Source organism: Phyllobates terribilis, unplaced genomic scaffold, assembly GCF_046119375.1.
Source record: "Phyllobates terribilis strain yellow unplaced genomic scaffold, ASM4611937v1 Scaffold_5__5_contigs__length_657084704, whole genome shotgun sequence".
Taxonomy (NCBI): Eukaryota; Metazoa; Chordata; class Amphibia; order Anura; family Dendrobatidae; genus Phyllobates; species Phyllobates terribilis.
This window is the reverse complement of record NW_027362765.1, coordinates 314,594,104-314,616,973: the sequence shown is the minus strand read 5'-3', so window position 1 is coordinate 314,616,973 and position 22,870 is coordinate 314,594,104. Positions and strand designations below refer to the sequence as shown.

At 41.5% G+C, this 22,870-nt stretch overlaps 1 pseudogene; it reads left to right on the top strand.

Annotated features, from left to right (window-relative positions):
* Positions 1–10,207: 10,207 nt before the first annotated feature.
* Positions 10,208–16,827, top strand: LOC141271554 (uncharacterized; annotated as a pseudogene).
* Positions 16,828–22,870: the final 6,043 nt, after the last annotated feature.

The following is a 22,870-nucleotide window of genomic DNA, read 5'->3' as shown; positions in this document are numbered from 1 at the left end:
TCTCTAGACAAAATTTGTCCCTATCCCCCTGAAAAAGTTCCTTTAAATACTTTCAGTCTAATTATTCCAAAATTTCCAACTGGGAAATGGACTAAATTAGGAATTAAAGACTATTCTCATATTCTTACAGGCCCAAATAAAGACAGAATACTAAACTTTTATACTTTAACCCCTTAACAACATTAGACGTACTAATACGTGTCTGTGCCCTGGGACTTAAGAGCCAGACCCGTATTAGTACGTCATCGCGATCGCGCGCGTACACAGGCTGTGCGGGCGCGATCGCCGCCGGCTGTCAGCTGATTGTCACAGCTGACACCCAGTACTATGTGCAGGGAGTGGTCACGCACCGCTCCCAGCACATTAACCACCGCAATGTTGCGATCGAAGTCGATCGCAGCATTGCGGTGGCAAGGGGAGGTGATCGCAGATACTCACCTCCTCTTCCGGCCTCCAGCGCTGTCTGCCGTGGCTTCCAGGATGTTGCCATGACGACCCGATGGTACCGCTGAAAACGTCATCTCGTCCCGCAAAAAACAAGCCTCCATACAGCTCCATCAGCCGAAAAATAAAAAAGTTATAGCTCTCTGAATAAAGCTATGCTAAAAAAGATTTTTTTTCTATAAAATTGCTTTTATTATGTAAAAGTGCAAAACATAGAAAAACAATATTAATGTGGTACCGCTGTAAACGTACTGACCCGAAGAATAAAGCTGCCTTATCAATTTTACCACACGCGGAACAGAATAAAAAAAACCAATTCCTGAATTGTTGGTTTTTGTTTATTCTGCCTCCCAAAAATCGGAATAGAAAGCGATAAAAAAATGTCACGTGCCTGAAAATGGCACCAATAACAACGTCAACTCTTCCCGCAAAAAACAAGCCGGCACATGACTGTCTGCCAAAATCTGGAAAAATTATATCTCTCAAAATATGGCGATGCAAAAACTAGATTTTATAAAAAATGCGTCTTTTAGTGTGTGACAGCTGTCAGTCATAAAAACCCCATATGATTCTGGTATCACTGTAATCGCACCGACCCGAAGAATAAAGTCGTCTAATCACTTATACCGCACGAGGAACGGCGTAAAAAATAAACTCTCGGGTTAGGGTTAGGGCTTGGGTTTGGGGTTAGGGTTGTGATAGGGTTGGGATTTTTTTCAAAAGTAAGAAAAAAAGATGACGATATTGCAACTAGTGTTGAGCGCAAGTGCTCGCTACTTGAGTTTGCATCGGGTGCTCGGGTATGCATTGAGTATCATGGATATTTGAGTGACATGCTCGAGTCTCCGCCCCATATGCTTCGCAGCCAAAAAAACTTTGCGGGGATTGCCTGCCATGCACGAGCGATCCCCGCATGTTTTTTTTGGGTGTCTAATAACCGTGAAACATGCGGGGCAGGGACTCGAGCATGTCACTCGAGCACACGCAGTACATAGTGCATACCTGAGTACCCGATGCAAACTCAAGTAGCGAGCACTTGCACTGAAGACTAATGACAACTTATTCAATATGATGACCTAATGTTATCAAATTCTGTGTCCTACCTCTGGGTTCAAAATGTTCACTATACACCTCAATAAAATCCTTGAGGGGTATAGTTCCCAAAATGGGGTCACATGTGGGGGAGCTCCACTGTTTAGGTACATCAGGGGCTCTCCAAACGTGACATGGTGTCCGCTAACCAATTGAATGGAAAATTGGCTCAAATTGTTAGCGGACGCCATGTTGCGTTTGGAGAGCCCCTGTGTGCCCAAACATTGGAGCTCCCCCACAAGTGACCCCATTTTGGAAACTAGACCCCCCAAGGCACCTATCTAGATGCATAGTGAGCACTTGGAACCCCCAGGTGCTTCACAAATTGATTCGTAAAAATGAAAAAGTGAAAAAAAAAACACTTTTTCATTTTTATGAATCAATTTGTGAAGCACCTGGGGGTTCCAAGTGCTCACTATGCATCTAGATAGGTGCCTTGGGGGGTCTAGTTTCCAAAATGGGGTCACTTGTGGGGGAGCTCCAATGTTTGGGCACACAGGGGCTCTCCAAACGCAACATGGTGTCCTCTAACAATTTGAGGCGTTCAATTTGTTAGCGGACACCATGTTACATTTGGAGAGTCCCTGTGTGCCCAAACATTGGAGCTCCCCCACAAGTGACCCCATTTTGGAAACTAGACCCCCCAAGGCACCTATCTGGATGCATAGTGAGCACTTGGAACCCTCAGGTGCTTCAGAAATTGATTCGTAAAAATGAAAAAGTGTTGTTTTTTTTTCACTTTTTCATTTTTACGAATCAATTTGTGAAGCACCTGGGGTTCCAAGTGCTCACTATGCATCTAGATAGGTGCCTTGGGGGGTCTAGTTTCCAAAATGGGGTCACTTGTGCGGGAGCTCCAATGCTTGGGCACACAGGGGCTCTCCAAACGCAACATGGTGTCCGCTAACAATTTGAGCTGATTTTCCATTCAATTTGTTAGCAGACACCATGTTGCATTTGGAGAGTCCCTGTGTGCCCAAACATTGGAGCTCCCCCACAAGTGACCCCATTTTGGAAACCAGACACCCTAAAGCACCTATCTAGATGCATAGTGAGCACTTGGAACCCCCAGGTGCTTCAGAAATTGATTCGTAAAAATGAAAAAGTGTTTCTTTTTTTTCACTTTTTCATTTTTACGAATCAATTTGTGAATCACCTGGGGGTTCCAAGTGCTCACTATGCATCTAGATAGGTGCCTTGGGGGGGTCTAGTTTCCAAAATGGGGTCACTTGTGGGGGAGCTCCAATGTTTGGGCACACAGGGGCTCTCCAAACGCAACATGGTGTCCGCTAACAATTTGAGCCGATTTTCCATTCAATTTGTTAGCGGACACCATGTTGCATTTGGAGAGTCCCTGTGTGCCCAAACATTGGAGCTCCCCCACAAGTGACCCCATTTTGGAAACTAGACCCCCAAGGCACCTATCTAGATGCATAGTGAGCACTTGGAACCCCTAGGTGCTTCACAAATTGATTCGTAAAAATGAAAAAGTGAAAAAAAAACACTTTTTCATTTTTACGAATCAATTTGTGAAGCACCTGGGGGTTCCAAGTGCTCACTATGCATCTAGATAGGTGCCTTGGGGGGTCTAGTTTCCAAAATGGGGTCACTTGTCGGGGAGCTCCAATGTTTAGGCACATCAGGGGCTCTCCAAACGCAACATGGCGTCCGCTAATTATTCAAGCAAATTTTACAATCAAAAAGTCAAATGGCGCTCCTTCCCTTCCGAGCCCTGCCGTGCGCCCAAACAGTGTTTTTTCCCCACATATGGGATATCTGCGTGCCCAGGGGAAATTGCACAACAAATTTTGGGGTCCATTTTTCTTGTTACCCCTGTGAAAATAAAAAAAAATTGGGTCTAAAGTAACATTTTTGTGAAAAAAGTTAAATGTTCATTTTTTTCTTCCACATTCCAAAAATTCCTGTGAAGCACCTGAAGGGTTAATAAAGTTCTTGAATGTGGTTTTGAGCACCTTGAGGGGTGCAGTTTTTAGAATGGTGTCACTTTTGGGTATTTTCTGTCATAAACACCTCTCAAAGTGACTTCAAATAAAAAAATGGTTTTGTAAATTTTGTTGGAAAAATGAGAAATCGCTGGTCAACTTTTAACCCTTTTAGCTCCCTAACAAAAAAAAATTTTTGTTCCAAAATTGTGCTGATGTAAAGTAGACATGTGGGAAATGTTATTTATTAACTATTTTGTGTGACATATCTCTCTGATTTAAGGGCATACAAATTCAAAGTTTGAAAATTGCAAAATTTTCAAAATTTTCACCAAATTTCCATTTTTTTCACAAATAAACCCAAGTGATATCGAAGAAATTTTACCACAATCATGAAGTACAATATGTCACGAAAAAACAATCTCAGAATCAGGGGGATCCGTTGAAGCATTCCAGAGTAATTACCTCATAAAATGACAGTGGTCAGAATTGTAAAAATTGGCCTGGTCATTAACGTGCAAACCACCCTCGGGGGTTAAGTGGTTAAAAACTGTTTACGGGCTACCAGAAGAAGAAATTTTCAACTTGATAGAACTTAAAAAAAATTATAAGAAATAAAATATCACTACCTTTGGCCTTACCACAGACCATCATTACCTTATTAGACCAACCTTCTTCAGATAAAATATGGAATACAAAAAATATATATTCCCTATTCAATTCGGACCTTGAATTCTCCAAATCTAAACAAATCTTAAAATGGGAAGCTGACCTTCACAAGAATTTTTCCAAAAGTGACTGGCAACATACACTAAAAATACACATATAATTTTTTTATTAATGCAAATATTCAAGAAAATGTTTTCAAAACAATTTCTCGATGGCATTTGACTCCTGTCAGACTCAAAGAAGCCTATCCAGACTATTTTGACCTATGTTGGAGAAAATGCAGGAGCAAATTCAACATAATGCATATTTTTTGGACCTGTCCAAAAATAAAAATACCATGGAAAGAGATTTATGACTTTCTGTACATCTTGGGGAAGGAAAAACTACATATGACTCCACAATTATCTTTTTTATCTTTAGAGATAGATACTCTCCCCCAAAAAATCAAACATCTTTTAATACATATTTTTTCAGTAGCTAAACTTCTTATCACTGCTAAATGGAAAGCTGTTGACATACCTACCATAAACGATATTTTGGAAAAGGTCACTCATCATAATACCTTTGAACTTACTTTTGCCCTAAAAAACAACTCTATATTAAATTATCAATCTAAATGGTCACTATGGAATTCTCACTTTTCTTCCCATGCGGAATTAGCTACCCAAATGTTATAATGAAATTATTCCAGTATGATCAAATGATTACATACTGTAATCTTATCTTCTCTCCTTGTTATCAATAGTAAGTTTTATACTATGATTCTTTATGTGTGAAATATAATCTCAGAAGACTAACTTCTTCTGTTTCCCCCTTTAATTTCCCTTGCCCTTCTTACCGCCATCTTCCCTATCTATTTACCCTTCCCTATATCCCTCTCCCCTTCCCTTTACTAAAAGTTTTGTTTTCTCCCTTCTCATATCCTTCCTATCTTCTCCGTGTCCTTTATTGTCCTCATCCTAATATCTTCCTTTCTTCCCTTTCATAATTATAGCTTGGCTTAACTTTGAAGTAAGTTATTATGTTTTTGTTTAAAATAATAATTCTCATTGTTTGTAACATTATATATGTAAATTCTATATATTGTTGTTTGAGGATTTGGATGATTGTTTCTCCTCTCCCCAGAATGTTAAAAACCCCTTAATAAAAATTATTGAAACAGAAAACTACAACTCATCCTGCAAAAAATCAAGCCATCATACAGCTTTGTGGATTTAAAAATAAAAATGTTATGGCTCTTGTGAGAAGGGGAGGAAGGAAAAAGGCGCAAAAACGAATATTGGCTGCAGAGGGAAGGGGTTAAAGGTTATCACATATTCAAAGTTTGGGGATAACTTGAAATAACCGCTTGGGATGGAACCACATACATGCCTTCGCTTCATTCATTCCATTTGGGACTGCCGGAAAAAGCTCAGCAGTAGCTGTTTCAGAGAGAATGAATGGAGAGCTACCATAGCTCCATTCTAAGAGGGCATTTAAGAGCCCCTTTCTCAGCAGCAGTAAGGTCTCAGTGGTCGGATATGTGATAACTTTTAATGGTGGGAATAACCTTGTAATAAAAAGTAGCTAACTGAAGAATTTTCACTAAAAAAACAGTACTTTTCTTATACTACAACCCCTGGCAAAAATTATGGAATCAACAGGCTCGGAGGATGTTCATTCAGTTGTTTAATGTTGTTGAAAAAAAGCAGATCACAGACATGGCACAAAACTAAAGTAATTTCAAATGGCAACTTTATGGCTTTAAGAAACACTTATAGAAATCAAGAAAAAAAATGTGGTACTCAGTAAGGGTAATTTTTTTCAGACCAAGAAGAGGGAAAAAATTATGGAATCACTCAATTCTGAGGAAAAATTATGGAATCATGAAAAACAAACACACAAAAGAACACTCCAACACATCACTAGTATTTTGTTGCACCACCTCTGGCTTTAGTAACAGCTTTCAGTCTCTGAGGCATGGACTTAATGTGTGACAAACACTACTCTTCATCAATCTGGCTCCAACTTTCTCTGATTGCTGTTGCCAGATCAGCTTTGCAGGTTGGAGCCTTGTCATGGACCATTTTCTTCAACTTCCACCAAAGATTTTCAATTGGATTGAGATCCGGACTATTTGCAGGCCATGACATTGACCTTATGTGTCTTCTTTCAAGGAATGTTTTCACAGTTTTTGCTCTATGGCAGGATGCATTATCATCTTGAAAAATGATGTCATCATCCCCAAACATCCTTTCAATTGATGGGGTAAGAAAACTGTTCAAAATATCAATGTAAACTTGGGCATTTATTGAAGATGTAATGACAGCCATCTCTCCAATGCCCTTACCTGACATGCTGCCCCATATCATCAATGACTGTGGAAATTTGCATGTTGTCTTCATGCAGTCATCTTTATACATCTCATTGGAACGGCACCAAACAAAAGTTCTAACATCATCACCTTGCCCAATGCAGATGTCCGTGAATATGACTTTCATCCAGTCATCCACAGTCCACGAATGCTTTTCCTTAGCCCATTGTAACCTTGTTTTTTTCTGTTTAGGTGTTAATTATGGCTTTTGTTTAGCTTTTCTGTATGTAAATTCCATTTCCTTTAGGCGGTTTCTTACAGTTCGGTCACAGACATTGACTCCAGTTTTCTCCCATTCGTTCCTCATTTGTTTTGTTGTGCATTTCCTGTTTTGGAGACATATTGCTTTAAGTTTCTGGTTTTGATGCTTTGATGTCTTCCTTGGTCTACCAGTATTTTCGCCTTTAACAACCTTCCCATGTTGTTTGTATTTGGTCCAGATTTTAGACACAGCTGACTGTGAACAACCAACATCGTTTGCATCATTGCGTGATGATTTACCTTCTTTTAAGAGTTTGATAATCTTCTCCTTTGTTTCAATTGACATCTCTCCTGTTGGAGCCATGATTCATATCAGTCCACTTGGTGCAACAGCTCTCCAAGGTGTGATCACTCCTTTTTAGATGCAGACTAATGAGCAGATCTAATTTGATGCAGGTGTTAGTTTTGAAAATGAAAATTTACAGGGTGATTCCATAATTTTGTCCTCAGAATTGAGTGATTCCATAATTTTTTCCCTCTGCTTGGTTGGAAAAAAAATTACCCTTACCGAGTACCACATTTTTTTTCTTGATTTCTTTTAGTGTTTTCTAAAGCCCTAAAGTTTCCATTTGAAATTACTTTAGTTTTGTGCCATGTCTGTGATCTGCTTTTTTTCAACATTAAACAGCTTAATGAACATCCTCCAAGCCCGGTGATTCCATAATTTTTGCCTGGGGTTGTATATATTATGTGACACAGTGCTGTTTGGCATTTATAATCACCAGAAGTCTGCTAGAAATTCAGCTTTCGAATATGTTATATACAGTTATATGAAAAAGTTCGGGCACCCCTATTAATCTTAAGCTTAATGTTTTATAAAAATTGGTGTTTTTGCAACAGCTATTTCAGTTTGATATATGTAATAACTGTTGGACACAGTAATGTTTCTGCCTTGAAATGAGGTTTATTGTACTAACAGAAAATGTGCAATATGCATTCAAACAAAATTTGACAGGTGCATAAGTATGGGCACCTCAACAGAAAAGTGACATTAATATTTAGTAGATCCTCCTTTTGCAAAAATAACAGCCTCTAGTCGCTTCCTGTAGCTTTTAATGATTTCTTGGATCCTGGATGAAGGTATTTTTGACCATTGATCTTTACAAAACAATTCCAGTTCAGTTAAGTTTGATGGTCGCCGAGCATGGACAGCCCTCTTCAAATGATCCCACAGATGTTCAATGATATTCAGGTCTGGGGACTGGGATGGCCATTCCAGAACATTGTAATTGTTCCTCTGCATGAATGCCTGAGTAGATTTGGAGTGGTGTTTTGGATCATTGTCTTGCTGAAAGATCCATCCCCTGCGTAACTTCAACTTTGTCACTGATTCTTGAACATTATTGTCAAGAATCTGCTGATACTGAGTGGAATCCATGCGTCCCTCAACTTTTACAAGATTCCCGGTGCCGGCATTGGCCACACAGCCCCAAAGCATGATGGAACCTCCACCAAATTTTATTGTGGGTAGCAAGTTTTTTTCTTGGAATGCTGTGTTTTTTTGCCACCATGCATAATGCCTTTTTGTATGACCAAACAACTCAATCTTGGTTTCATCAGTCCACAGGACCTTCTTCCAAAAATAAATTGGCTTCTCCAAATGTGCTTTTGCATACCTCAGCCGACTCTGTTTGTGGCGTGCTTGCAGAAACGGCTTCTTTCGCATCACTCTCCCATACAGCTTCTCCTTGTGCAAAGTGCGTTGTATAGTTGACCGATGCACAGTGACACCATCTGCAGCAAGTTGATGCTGCAGCTCTCTGGAAGTCGTCTGAGGATTGTTCTTGACTGATCTCACCATTCTTCTTCTCTGCCTTTCTGATGTTTTTCTTGGCCTGCCACTTCTGGCCTTAACAAGAACTGTCCCTGTGTTCTTCCATTTCCTTACTATGTTCCTCACAGTGGAAACTGACAGGTTAAATCTCTGAGACAGCTTTTTGTATCCTTCCCCCGAACAACTATGTTGAATAATCTTTGTTTTCAGATCATTTGACAGTTGTTTTGAGGAGCCCATGATGCCACTCTTCAAAGGAGATTCAAACAGGAGAACAACTTGCAAGTGGCCACTTTACGTAGCTTTTCTCATGATTGCATACACCTGGCTATGAAGTTCAAAGCTCAATAAGGTTACAAAACCAAAAAAAGTGCTTTAGTAAGTCAGTAAAAAGTAGGTAGGAGTATTTAAAACAAGAAAATGATAAGGGTGCCCATACTTATGCACCTGTCAAATTTTGTTTGAATGCAGATTGCACATTTTCTGTTAGTACAATAAACCTCATTTAGAGGCAGAAACATTACTGTGTCCAACAGTTATTACATATATCAAACTGAAATAGCTGTTGCAAAAACACCAATTTTTATAAAACATTAAGCTTAAGATTAATAGGGGTGGCCAAACTTTTTCATATAACTGTATTTAATTCATGGGGAGGTAGGCCTAAATTTAGATACTTATGTATAATACAATGTTTTTCAATTCCCTAGAGAGTTTTCCTAAACATTCAAACTGTTTCTTTAGTTTTATATTTTTATATCAGACCTCACTGATACAAAACTTGAAGGTCTAGAAATAGAAGAAGTTTATGTGAAGGGTGACCGACAGTCTAAAGATAAACAGGAGGAGATCCCTATTGATATCAGCTGAGGTAAGGGAGGAGCATTACATTTAAAGATGCCCATATTCTCTGTGATAGATGGTGGTAATTTTTGTAGTGGCCGAATGAGTGGAAAAGGATCTCCTTACTTGGGGTCTATCAGGAATCCTCGTCACTGTGAAAAATGAATGGTTGGTTATATTCTGTGGTTCTTTTTCTAATTTTTTATTAAATGGGTTTTCTTTGACTTCAAAATTTGCCAAAACAAAGGGATTACTTTAACAACAAAAAAACTAGCACTAAATAAGTCTAGTTTTAAAGGAAGATATCCACAAGATTATATTAAAAAGACAAATTTTTATTTATTAAATTGTTATTGAATTAGTATTCTTATTATTATTATTGAATTATTAAAATTCAATTAAAAATAAAATAATTAAAAATACAGGTACTTTCAATTACTCGACTATCCTTCAAATATCTATATCATACGGGTAAGCCTCCTCATGAATACAATTGATATTAATGATAATTAAATACTGACAGAAATATCCATTTTTACTGCACCTATTCCCTAATAATAAAGTGCTGCTGCAAAAACACTTTTTTAGTCCCAACAACCTAGTGTTCAAAATATAAAGTGCAAGTGCCAAAGATTTAATATATATGCTGTAAATAAATTTCCCATGTATCATGGGTGATATATTAATTATGTCCTTATAGCAAATGCAACAGCACAGTGCTTAATGGGAAATATGTTGCACAGATAGGATAATGTCAATGAAACAAGTATTAGTAATTCAGGGGGAGGTACTTACATAGCTCAAATTGGTGGTTTGTGGGTGATAGACATGAGATTTACCCTGGCGACGCCGTTTCGCCTTGGTCTTCTTCCAAAAGGGGGCGTCCCAGTGAAGAAAGTATTCATTTTTATATCTAGGTCTTACAGTGAGCAGAGAAAAACAGCTATAGACAAAGGAGGCATCCCCCTTTTGGAAGAAGCCCAAGGCGAAACGTTTTCATCAGGGTAAATCTCATGTATATCGCCCACAGACCACCAATTTGAGCTATGTAAGTACCTCCCCCTGAATTACTAATACTTGTTTTATTGACATTATCCTATGTGCACAACATATTTCCCATTAAGCACTGTGCTGTTGCATTTGCTATAAGGACATAATTAATATATCACCCATGATACATGGGAAATTTATTTACAGAATATATATAAAACTTTTGGCACTTGCACTTTATATTTTGAACACTAGGTTGTTGGGACTAAAAAAGTTTTTTTGCAGCATCACTTTATTATTAGGGAATAGGTGCAATAAAAATGGATATTTCTGTCAGTATTTAATTATCGATAATATCAATTGTATTCATGAGGAGGCTTACCCGTATGATATAGATCTGTGAAGTATAGTCGTGTAATTGAAAGTACCTGTATTTTTAATTATTTTATTTTTAATTGAATTGAAATAAAAATTCAACTTTTTAATATAATTTTGTGGATATCTTCCTTTAAAACTAGACTTATTTAGTACTATTTTGCTTGTTGTTAAAGTAATGTTAACTGGAAGTTATGATTTGTAATTGACCCTTTGATATATAAAAACAAAGGGATTGTAAGATGTATACTTCTTGCAAGTATACAAAGTATATTAGAGGGTTTTAAGTATATAAGTAGTAGGGTCCTGCTCCTCCCTAGCTAACATATTATTATTATTATTATTATTAATAATTTATATAGCGCCATTGATTCCATGGCGCTGTACATAAGGGGTTACATACAAAATAAGAATATCACTACAGTAAACAAACTAACAAACATAGACTGGTACGGGGGGAAGAGGACCCTGCCCTTGCGGGCTTACATTCTATGGGAATAGGGAGGAGACAGTAGGTTGTTGGGTTGCAGTAGTAGTAGCTTCGGCGTTGTTGAGGAGGCAGCGGGGTCATTGCAGGCTGTAAGCTTTCTTGAAGAGATGGGTTTTCAGGTTCCGTCTGAAGGATCCGGATGTGGTGGATAATCGGACGTGTTGAGGCACAGAATTCCATAGGATGGGGGATATTCGGGAGAAATCTTGGAGGTGATTGCGTGAGGAACGGATAAGTATGGAGGAGAGAAGGAGGTCGTGGGATGATCGGAGGTTACGTGAGGGAATATATCGGGTGATTAGTTCAGAGATGTACGGAGGAGAAAGGTTATGGATGGCTTTGTAGGTCAGTGTTAGTAGTTTGAACTGGATGCGCTGGGCAATTGGGAGCCAGTGAAGCGATTTGCAAAGGGGGGTAGCGGAGGAGTAGCGAGGTGAGAGATGAACGAGTCGTGCAGCAGAGTTGAGGATGGACTGGAGGGGTGTGAGAGTGTTAGCAGGGAGGCCACAGAGGAGGATGTTGCAATAGTCGAGGCGGGAGATGATGAGGGCATGCACAAGCAGTTTAGTAGAGTTAGGGTTGAGGAAAGGGCGGATTCTGGAAACGTTTTTGAGCTGGAGGCGACAGGAGGTGGCGAGAGCTTGGATGTGGGGTTTGAAGGACAGGGCAGAGTCAAAGGTTACTCCGAGGCAGCGGATTGTCGGTACAGCGGAAAGAGTGATGTCGTTTATTGTGATAGATAGATCAGGTGGGGAAGATATGTGAGATGGGGGAAAGATAATGAGTTCAGTTTTGTCCACATTGAGCTTGAGGTAGCGGGAGGAGAAGAAGGAGGATATGGCTGCTAGACATGCTGGGATTCTGGACAGGAGAGAGGTGACGTCTGGGCCAGAGAGGTAGATCTGGGTGTCATCAGCGTACAGATGGTACTGGAAGCCATAGGATTTTATGAGCTGTCCCAGGCCAAGGGTATAGATTGAGAAGAGTAGGGGTCCTAGGACAGAGCCTTGAGGGACTCCAACAGAGAGGGGGATGGGTGAGGAGGTGACGTGGGAGTGGGAGACGCTAAATGTGCGGTTAGAAAGGTATGAGGAGATCCAGGATAGAGCAAGGTCTTTGACGCCAAAGGAAGAGAGGATCTGCAGTAGGAGGCAGTGGTCAACTGTATCGAAAGCAGAAGACAGGTCAAGTAGAAGGAGTACAGAGAATTGTCTGTTAGCTTTGGCTGTAAGTAGGTCATTGGTGATTTTGGTAAGGGCAGTTTCGGTGGAATGGTGGGGGCGGAAGCCGGATTGTCGGTTGTCGAAGAGAGAGTTAGATGAAAAGTGGGAGGAAAGTTCAGCGTGAACGTGTTGCTCAAGGAGTTTGGAGGCAAATGGGAGCAGCGATATGGGGCGATAGCTGGACAGGGCGGTTGGGTCGAGGGATGGCTTTTTGAGGATGGGTGTGATTGTGGCATGTTTGAAGATAGCAGGGAAAGTACCAGAGGATAGTGATAGGTTGAAGACATGGGTTAGGGATGGGATGAGTGTGGGGGTGATGTTAGGGAGGAGGTGGGATGGGATGGGGTCGAGTGCACATGTGGTGAGGTGTGATTTGGAGAGGAGACGAGTAAGTTCTCTTTCCGTGATGTTGGGAAGGGAGGTTATAGGGGTGGGGAAGTGGTGTGGAAGACAGAGGGGTTGTGGTGGTCGGACGGTAAAGACTTGCCGTGTTTGGTCAATCTTGTTTTTGAAGTGTGTTGCAAACTCCTCAGTGGAGATGATGGAGGTTGGAGGGGTCAGTGGAGGGCGGAGGAGAGAGTTGAAAGTGTTGAATAGTTGTTTGGGGTTGTAGGATAGGGAAGATATGAGGGTTGTGAAGTAGGCCTGTTTAGCAGAGGTGAGTGCTGATTTGAATGCGAGCGTTGCTTGTTTGAATGCCGTGAAGTCATCTTGAGTATGTGTTTTCTTCCAACGCCGCTCCGCAACCCTGGACGCTTGTCGAAGCTGTTTAGTGAGGTTGTTGTGCCAGGGTTGCCTGTTGACTCGTCGCGCTCTGCCATGCGACCGAGTCAATAGCTAATGCGAGAGTGGCATTGTAGAAAGCAGTGGCGCTGTCTGTGTCATGGAGTGAGGATATGGATGTCAGTGGTAGAACAGAGTCAGAGAGTGTGTGAGTGTCTAGATGTGCAAGGTTTCTGCGGGGGTGTGCTAGTTGCTGGACATGGGTGACGGGTGAGGAGGACAGGGATGAGAATGTGAGTAGGTGGTGGTCAGATAGGGGTAGGGGGGAGGTTGTGAGGTGAGATAGGGAGCAGAGTCGGGTGAAGATGAGGTCTAGTGTGTGTCCGTCTGTGTGGGTGGCTGAGGATAACCACTGAGTAAGTCCAAAGGATGAAGTAAGCGACAAGAGTTTTGATGCTGCTGACTGGCGAGTGTCAGTGGGGATGTTGAAATCGCCCATGATGATTGTGGGAATGTCAGCCGAGAGAAAGTGAAGAAGCCAGGTGGAGAATTGGTCGATAAAGGCAGTGATCGGGCCCGGGGGTCGGTATATGACAGCCACTTGGAGGTTGGAGGGAGAGTAAATGCGGACAGAGTGGACTTCAAAAGAAGGGAGAATAAGGGAGGGAAGAGGAGGAGTAGGGCTAAAAATGCAGTTGTTAGAGAGGAGAAGACCCACTCCTCCACCATGTCTGTTTCCAGGGCGAGGAGTGTGGGTGAAGTGGAGGCCACCGTAACACAGCGCAGCAGGGGAGGCAGTGTCAGAGGGTGTTAGCCATGTCTCTGTGATGGCCAGGAAGGAGAGATGACGAGAGGTAAAGAGGTCGTGGACAAAATGGAGTTTGTTGCAGACAGAGCGTGCATTCCAGAGTGCTCCAGAGAGAGGGAGCAGCGGGGTAGGCGTCAGGGGGACAGGTTTTGCGCAAGAGAGGTTGTGGTAGTTTGCAGTTGGTTTGATGCGACAGGTGGGGGAATTGGTGGAAGGTGCAAGCTGTGGGGGTCCAGGATTGGGAGATATGTCGCCAGCAGTGAGGAGAAGCAGAGAGAGGGACAGCAGGTGGGAGAAAGAGTGAACGGCTTGTTTTATGCTTTGGGAGGATTGATCTGAGGTTGAGCAGCAGGTCTGTAGATGAGGTTAGGTGGGGAGGAAGGAGGGAAGGAGAGATGATGATTTGTTTAGAGGGTGCTGGGGTGTGGGGATAGCGAAGGAGAGTGAGGATTAGAGGGGCAAAAACAGTAAGGGCATATGTGAGCATGATGAAAGGGTAAGGGAGAATGAGAAAGAGAATCTAAGTACAAGTAGTAAATAGTTCTTTGTACCTTCTGGTCACTTCTGGCCCATTTCTGGCATATTTTGCATTGAAGTTAAATGATATATATATATATAATATAGATTTTGTTATTTATATTAATTTGCTTCATAAATGGAAACTTAAGCAACTTTTTAGTTACCTGTAGTCTTCATTGAAAAAAATCTACCATTTTATTCCTTCAGAGTTTCTGTAAGTCCTTTATCTAGCTCAGTGCTTTTGCAATACTGATACAAATCTGTCAGAGCTCCTTCTCCTGACAAATCACTCAGCTCTTCCTTCTCTCAGTGTTAGATAGCAGGAGGGGGGAAGTTGTACACAGATCTCCAGAGGAGAAAGTATTCATTTTTATATCTAGATCTTACAGTGAGCAGAGAAAACCAGCTATAGACAAGGAGGAAAGCACATGGAGAAGAAATAAGTACAGGATGAAAGCTGTGTGATGAAAGACAGTGAAGACAGCAGCGCTCTGGGTACACACAGACCTCACACCTTGCATGTATTACAGGGAGGAACACTCCCACAAAAGAAAAATATGAAACTTAGTGCAATTTTATTAACTAAACGTAACTAATAACATATGTAGAAATAATCGTTTCCTTGTCAAATGTGTTCATAGCCTTTTAAGGTCACATCTGTTTTGTCTCAATCACAATGGGGCAAATTCCTCAAACAATTTGCGCACGAAAGTTTGCAGGAAATTGAAATGTTGCTAAATTTTTGCACAACGCGCACATGCTTGAAAGAATTGTGATGTTTGTCCTATTATTACTCATTGAAAATTGGGAAAGCGTAGTGGGAGGGGGAATAATAGCAAACATCAGTCTTGATGAATCCGCCACTAAGTTTTTTGGGTTTTTCTTGGGTGTGGTGGTTGGGTAGATTGGGGAATCTGGGGAAAATCCATGTAAATGCAGGGAGAGCAAAATATCTTCGTGCACTTGTTCCTCTGTTGCATTTAAACCAGGACCCAATGTTCTTAGGTAACCGACTGTAAAACATTGCAGAGTATGTTGTGCTGTGTCATCAGATGGTAATAATAATAATGACATGGGGCTTTAATTAATATTTGTAGTGGTTTTTGCAAAAGATACTTTTGAACTGTTGCAATTACTTTGCGGTAGAGGTCAGTTTTAATAGGAGATAATTAGCAATAGGTATGTTAAAAAATATATCTACTTCATTGGGAAAATATATTTTTAATCCCTGCAGGAAACTGCATTGTGGACTTAGAGGAACATCATGTTTAATCCCCTATGGAAAAGAAGACAGAATCGTGCAAGATGCATCCAGAACAGTTATCCAAAATGTCCCAGCATTTCTTCACCAGTAAGAGCTGCTATCTGATCCTGGTTATCATGAAGTTCCTTCCCCTGATCTATCATGGATTTTTAAGGAAACTGGCTTGAATTTTTCTTTGCACAAGAGACTTGAGAGGTCATTTTCATGTAAATTTTGTGGAAAATGTTTTTTCAAGAATTCAGATCTAATAAGACATCATAGAGTTCACACGTGAGAAGCCTTTTTCATGTTCGGAATGTGGGAAATGTTTAATCCAGAAGTCAACTCTTGTTCAACATCTGAGAATTCACACAGGTGAAAAGCCATTCTCATGTACAGAATGTGGGGAAAACTTTACCCAAAAAGCAGCTCTTCTTGAACATCGAAAAATTCACACAGGGGAGAAGCCATTTTCATGTTTGGAATGTGGGAAAAGTTTTGTCCAGAAATTAAATCTCATTCAGCATCTGAGAATTCACACTGGGGAGAGGCCATTTTCATGTTCAGAAAGTGGGAAATGTTTTGTAGGAAAGTCAGATCTTATTAGACATCAGAGAGTTCACACCGGAGAGAGGCCATTTTCATGCTTAGAATGTGGGAAATCTTTCTCTAAGAAATCAGATCTTGTTAATCAAAGAATTCATACAGGGGAGAAACCATTTTCCTGTTTAGAATGTGGGAGATGTTTTGCCCAGAAATCAAGTCTTGCTTCACATCAGAGAATCCACATAAGCGAGAAGCCATTTTCATGTCTGGAATGTGGACAATGTTTTTCCAATATATCATATTTTATTAACCATCAAAGAATTCACGTGGAGAATGCTCTTACTTATCAGTCATAATGCTGTTTTGGTCCTTTTTGATTAAGCTACTTGTATCAGAAATAAATACCTTTGCCCTGTGTGATCGTTGTCACCTGTCTAGGCTTCTTAAAATACGCAGCTTAGTTTTCTCTACATGACGACTGTGCTGTTTTAGGGCTGCTTCAGACATCCATGAAAATCAGTCCAAGCATGGATACCAATGTACAGACTGGCCTTGGCTCTCCTGTCACGATCGTTTCAAGCGCATAGACATATAGGTGCAACTCACTAAATTAGAATATCATCAAAAAATTTATTTATTTCAGTTCTTCAATACAAAAAGTGAAACTCATATATTACTGTATGTAGAGTCATTACAAACAGTGATCTTTTTCAAGTGTTTATTTCTGTTCGTGTTGATGATTATGGCTTACAGCCAATAAAAACGTCATTATCTCAGTAAATTAGAATACTTTATAACAGCTTGAAAATGATTTTAAAATCTGAAATGTTGGCCTACTGAAATGTATGTTCAGTAAATGCACTCAATACTAGATCAGGGCTCCTTTTTGCATCAATTACTGCAGCAATGCGGCGTGGCATGGAGGCGATCAGTCTGTGTCACTGCTGAGGTGTTATTGAAGCCCAGGTTGCTTTGATAGCAGCCATCAGCTCGTCTGCATTGTTGGGTCTGATGTCTCTCATCTTCCTCTTGACAATACCCCATAGATTCTGCAGGGGTGGGCTGGGGGCAGAGGGGCATGTGCCCCCCAGGCTGGTCTAGAGGCAGTTTTGGATCGCCTGATGCTTTAGACATGCTGCACCTTTAAATGTAAATGATCTGGCTGCACTCGTCTGCAGAAGACAGGCAGAAGACACACTGCCGGCAGGCATGAGAGTTGAGTGTGGGAGACGTAATTGCACTGTTATGCCAGCAGACAGTAACGAGAGGTGAGTATACTGTGTAAGTGCTACTATGGCCACTGCTTTTTTAGTGACTGCTAGTCATGGCCGCACAGGCAGGAGACTGCTCATCTGTGGTAATAGGCTGAGTCAGTTCATGAAATTTTGTATTTCTGGCAAGCAGTCCCAGTGCTAGCCCTCACTGACAGTAGGAAAGAGGACTGATCTTCTCCCCACTGACGTGCTATATAGAGACCATGTTCCTGTGTCTGGCAGCTGTCACTATTCTGCAGTGCCCAGACAAGAGCTGTGTTCACACGGAGAGGGAGGGAGCCATAAATCCATCACCTCTCTCTCACTCAGATAAGCCAGTAAACCTTGTCTCATTGTTCCCAGACCATATAGTCAAAACAGCAAAACTACCATGGATTTAAAGGAGTAAAAATTTGCTAAAGTGTATTTTATTGACTCTCACTTCTGTGTTAGAAATTTTATAATTTAAAGGTTATCCAGTGAAAATGTGATTGATAACCTATCCATGGGTCAAGTCATCAATTTGAGATTGTTGAAGTCCAACATCCAGCCCCTCTCCACCACCACTGATCTGCTGTTATTTGAGCCAGCTATAATAACTGAATATGATTACAAATGGTAGTTCCATTTAATGTGTAGCAGGCTTTGCTGGGTACTGCAGACTAACTCCTATTATAGCTTCAGCCGCTCTGCAGTACCCGGCAGAACCTACTAAACAGCAGCACCTGCACTTTGCAGCTCTATTCACAGTGTTTACATCTTGGCGCAAATAACAGCTGTACCTGACCGCAATATCTAATATGATTATAAAAGTTTATATATATATATATATATATATATATATATATATATATTGTAATACAGCGACTTGCTGGCATTACGGTAATGGTCCAGGATGTGTTTTACCTAACCATGTACCTTCCCCCTCAGGTGACTGGTCACATGACTGTGACATAGCACAGGTCCTGCGCACACAGAATGTCTGTCTGATCACATGACTTTGGCATCAGCAAGGTCCTGTCAGTATGTGTGTGTGTGTGCACGGGATGCATATATAAACCCTGCTTGATGGGAGACAGGTGTTCTGTGAGAGAGGCGTAAGGCCTGTTCCCGTGTGTGTGGGACCCCGACCGTGTGAGGCCGAGTGAAACCTCGTGCCTGAAAGGCAAAGCCTGGATCCTGTGTGGATGCTAGTGGCCTTGGAAGGCAGAGGTTTGCGGAAGAGTCTTGAAAGGCGCAGGCTGGATGTGAGTGAAGACATACCAGTAGCCTTCGAGGAACGACGGCTGGAGACCCCTACCTGGGAAGCCGCAAAGCCACAGTGGTGGCGGAGTAATGGACTGAGACAGCTAAACTCGGCAAAGGTAATACCCTGTGTTACAGTCATATGAAAAAGTTTGGGCACCCCTATTAATCTTAAGCTTAATGTTTTATAAAAATTGGTGTTTTTGCAACAGCTATTTCAGTTTGATATATGTAATAACTGTTGGATACAGTAATGTTTCTGCCTTGAAATGAGGTTTATTGTACTAACAGAAAATGTGCAATCTGCATTCAAACAAAATTTGACAGGTGCATAAGTATGGGCACCTCACCAGAAAAGTGACATTAATATTTAGTAGATCCTCCTTTTGCAAAAATAACAGCCTCTAGTCGCTTCCTGTAGCTTTTAATGAGTTCCTGGATCCTGGATGAAGGTATTTTTGACCATTCCTCTTTACAAAACAATTCCAGTTCAGTTAAGTTTGATGGTCGCCGAGCATGGACAGCCTCTTCAAATGATCCCACAGATGTTCAATGATATTCAGGTCTGGGGACTGGGATGGCCATTCCAGAACATTGTAATTGTTCCTCTGCATGAATGCCTGAGTAGATTTGGAGCGGTGTTTTGGATCATTGTCTTGCTGAAAGATCCATCCACTGCGTAACTTCAACTTTATCACTGATTCTTGAACACTATTGCCAAGAATCTGCTGATACTGAGTGGAATCCATGCGTCCCTCAACTTTAACAAGATTCCCAGTGCCGGCATTGACCACACAGCCCCAAAGTATGATGGAACCTCCACCAAATTTTACTGTGGGTAGCAAGTGTTTTTCTTGGAATGCTGTGGTTTTTTGCCAGCATGCATAACGCCTTTTTGTATGACCAAACAACTCAATCTTGGTTTCATCAGTCCACAGGACCTTCTTCCAAAAAGAAATAGGCTTCTTCAAATGTGCTTTTGCATACCTCAGCCGACTCTGTTTGTGCGTACTTGCAGAAACGGCTTCTTTCGCATCACTCTCCCATACAGCTTCTCCTTGTGCAAAGTGCGTTGTATAGTTGACCGATGCACAGTGACACCATCTGCAGCAAGTTGATGCTGCAGCTCTCTGGAGGTGGTCTGAGGATTGTCCTTGACTGATCTCACCATTCTTCTTCTCTGCCTTTCTGATGTTTTTCTTGTCCTGACACTTCTGGCCTTAACAAGAACTGTCCCTATGTTCTTCCATTTCCTTACTATGTTCCTCACAGTGGAAACTGACAGGTTAAATCTCTGAGACAGCTTTTTGTATCCTTCCCCTGAACAACTATGTTGAATAATCTTTGTTTTCAGATCATTTGACAGTTGTTTTGAGGAGCCCATGATGCCACTCTTCAGAGGAGATTCAAACAGGAGAACAACTTGCAAGTGGCCACTTTAAGTAGCTTTTCTCATGATTGCATACACCTGGCTATAAAGTTCAAAGCTCAATGAGGTTACAAAACAAAAAAAAGTGCTTTAGTAAGTCAGTAAAAAGTAGGCAGGAGTATTTAAAACAAGAAAATGATAAGGGTGCCCATACTTATGCACAGGTCAAATTTTGTTTGAATGCAGATTGCACATTTTCTGTTAGCACAATAAACCTCATTTCAAGGCAGAAACATTACTGTGTCCAACAGTTATTACATATATCAAACTGAAATAGCTGTTGCAAAAACACCAATTTTTTATAAAACATTAAGCTTAAGATTAATAGGGGTGCCCAAACTTTTTCATATGACTGTATATGGACATTGCTATCTGATTACCTTGCTGAAGGCTGTACCTGGAGCAATTGGGCTGGTCTGCCACTTGGCTCGTGAACATTATATGTATATGTGTGTCGGCGTGCCACTGAGTTGGACCCGGTGAACTGTGGTTTATGAAGTGCAATAAACTGCAGCATTGTGAAATACCGGAAGGACATTGCTGGTGTGCTTTGATTTACCCGGTGCAGCGAGTATCCCCCATTATGATGTCTAGCGCTGCCTTATATATATATATATATATATATATATATATATATATATACTGCTCAAAAAGATAAAGGGAACACTTAAATAACACATCCTAGATCTGAATGAATGAAATTTTCTCGTTGAATACTTTGTTCTGTATAAAGTTGAATGTTCTGACAACAAAATCACACAAAAATCATCAATGCAAATCAGATTTATTAACCAATGGAGGCCTGGATTTGGAGTCACCCCAAAATTAAAGTGGAAAAACACACTACAGGCTGATCTAACTTTGGTGTAATGTCCTTAAAACAAGTCAAAATGAGGCTCAGTATTGTGTGTGGCCTCCACGTGCCTGTATGGCCTCCCTACAATGCCTGGGCATACTCCTGATGAGGTTTCGGATGGTCTCCTGTGGGATCTCCTCCCAGACCTGGACTAAAGCATCCGCCAACTTCTGGACAGTCTGTGGTGCAACGTGACGTTGGTGGATGGAGCGAGACATGATGTCCCAGATGTGCTCAATCGGATTCAGGTCTGGGGAACGGACGGGCCAGTCCATAGCTTCAATGCCTTCATCTTGTAGGAACAGCTGACACACTCAAGCCACATGAAATCTGGCATTGTCTTGCATTAGGAGGAACCAAGGGCCAACCGCACCAGCATATGGTCTCAAAGGGGTCTGAGGATCTCATCTCGGTACCTAATGGAAGTCAGGCAACCTCTGGCGAGCACATGGAGGGCTGTGCGGCCCTCCAAAGAAATGCCACCCCACACCATTACTGACCCACTGCCAAAACGGTCATGGTGAAGGATGTTGCTGACAGCAGATCGCGCTCCATGGCGCCTCCAGACTCTGTCACGTCTGTCACGTGCTCAGTGTGAACCTGCTTTCATCTGTGAAGAGTACAGGGCGCCAGTGGCGACTTTGCCAATCCTGGTGTTCTGTGGCAAATGCCAAGCGTCCTGCACGGCTTTGGGCTGTGAGCACAACCCCCATCTGTAGACGTCGGGCCCTCATACCACCCACATGGAGTCGGTTTGTAACCGTTTGTGCAGAGACATGCACATTTGTGGCCTGCTGGAGGTCATTTTGCAGGGCTTTGGCAGTGCTCCTCCTGTTTCTCCTCGCACAAAGGCGGAGGTAGCGGTCCTGCTGCTGGGTTGTTACCCTCCTACGGCCCCCTCCACGTCTCCTGGTGTACTGGCCTGTCTCCTGGTAGTGCCTCAAGCCTCTGGACACTACGGTGACAGACACAGCAAACCTTCTTGCCACAGCTCGCATTGATGTGCCATTCTTGATGAGCTGCACTACCTGAGCAACTTCTGTGGGTTGTAGAGTCCGTCTCATGCTACCACGAGTGTGAAAGCACAACCAAGATTCAAAAGTGACCAAAACATCAGCCAGAAAGCATTGGTACTGAGATGTAGTCTGTGGTCCCCACCTGCAGAACCACTCCTTTATTGAGGGTGTCTTGATAATTGCCAATAATTTCCATCTATTGTCTATTCCATTTGCACAACAGCATGTGAAATTGATTGTCAATCAGTGTTGCTTCCTAAGTGGACAGTTTGATTTCACAGAAGTTTGATTTACTTGAAGTTATATTCTGTTGTTTAAGTGTTCCCTTTATTTTTGTGAGCAGTGTATATTTATTTATATTTATCCATATAAAAGTCCAATATGGATTACTTATCCCATGAATAGGTCATCACTGTGTTTTGACCAGACAGCTCCTTTAGTTGTATAGTTGTATATGCATTAGATGCAGGAGACGTATGTGATGAACTGCAGTATCAGTGCATAGACCTCATTCAGACATCAGTGTTGCACGTACATGTTCTGTCAGTGTTTTTCACAGATAAAACACATACCCATTATTATTATTTTTTTAAATCCATTATAGTCTATGTGGCTGTTCACATGTCTGTGTTTTTACATTGACCTTGCGTCTGTGCAAAACTCATGGAGACATGTCCGTTTTTCTTAGATATCACAGATGAAAAGTGACAATACAAAACTATGGGTCCATGAGAAACACATACTGCACACAGATGGCATCAGTGTACAATACATG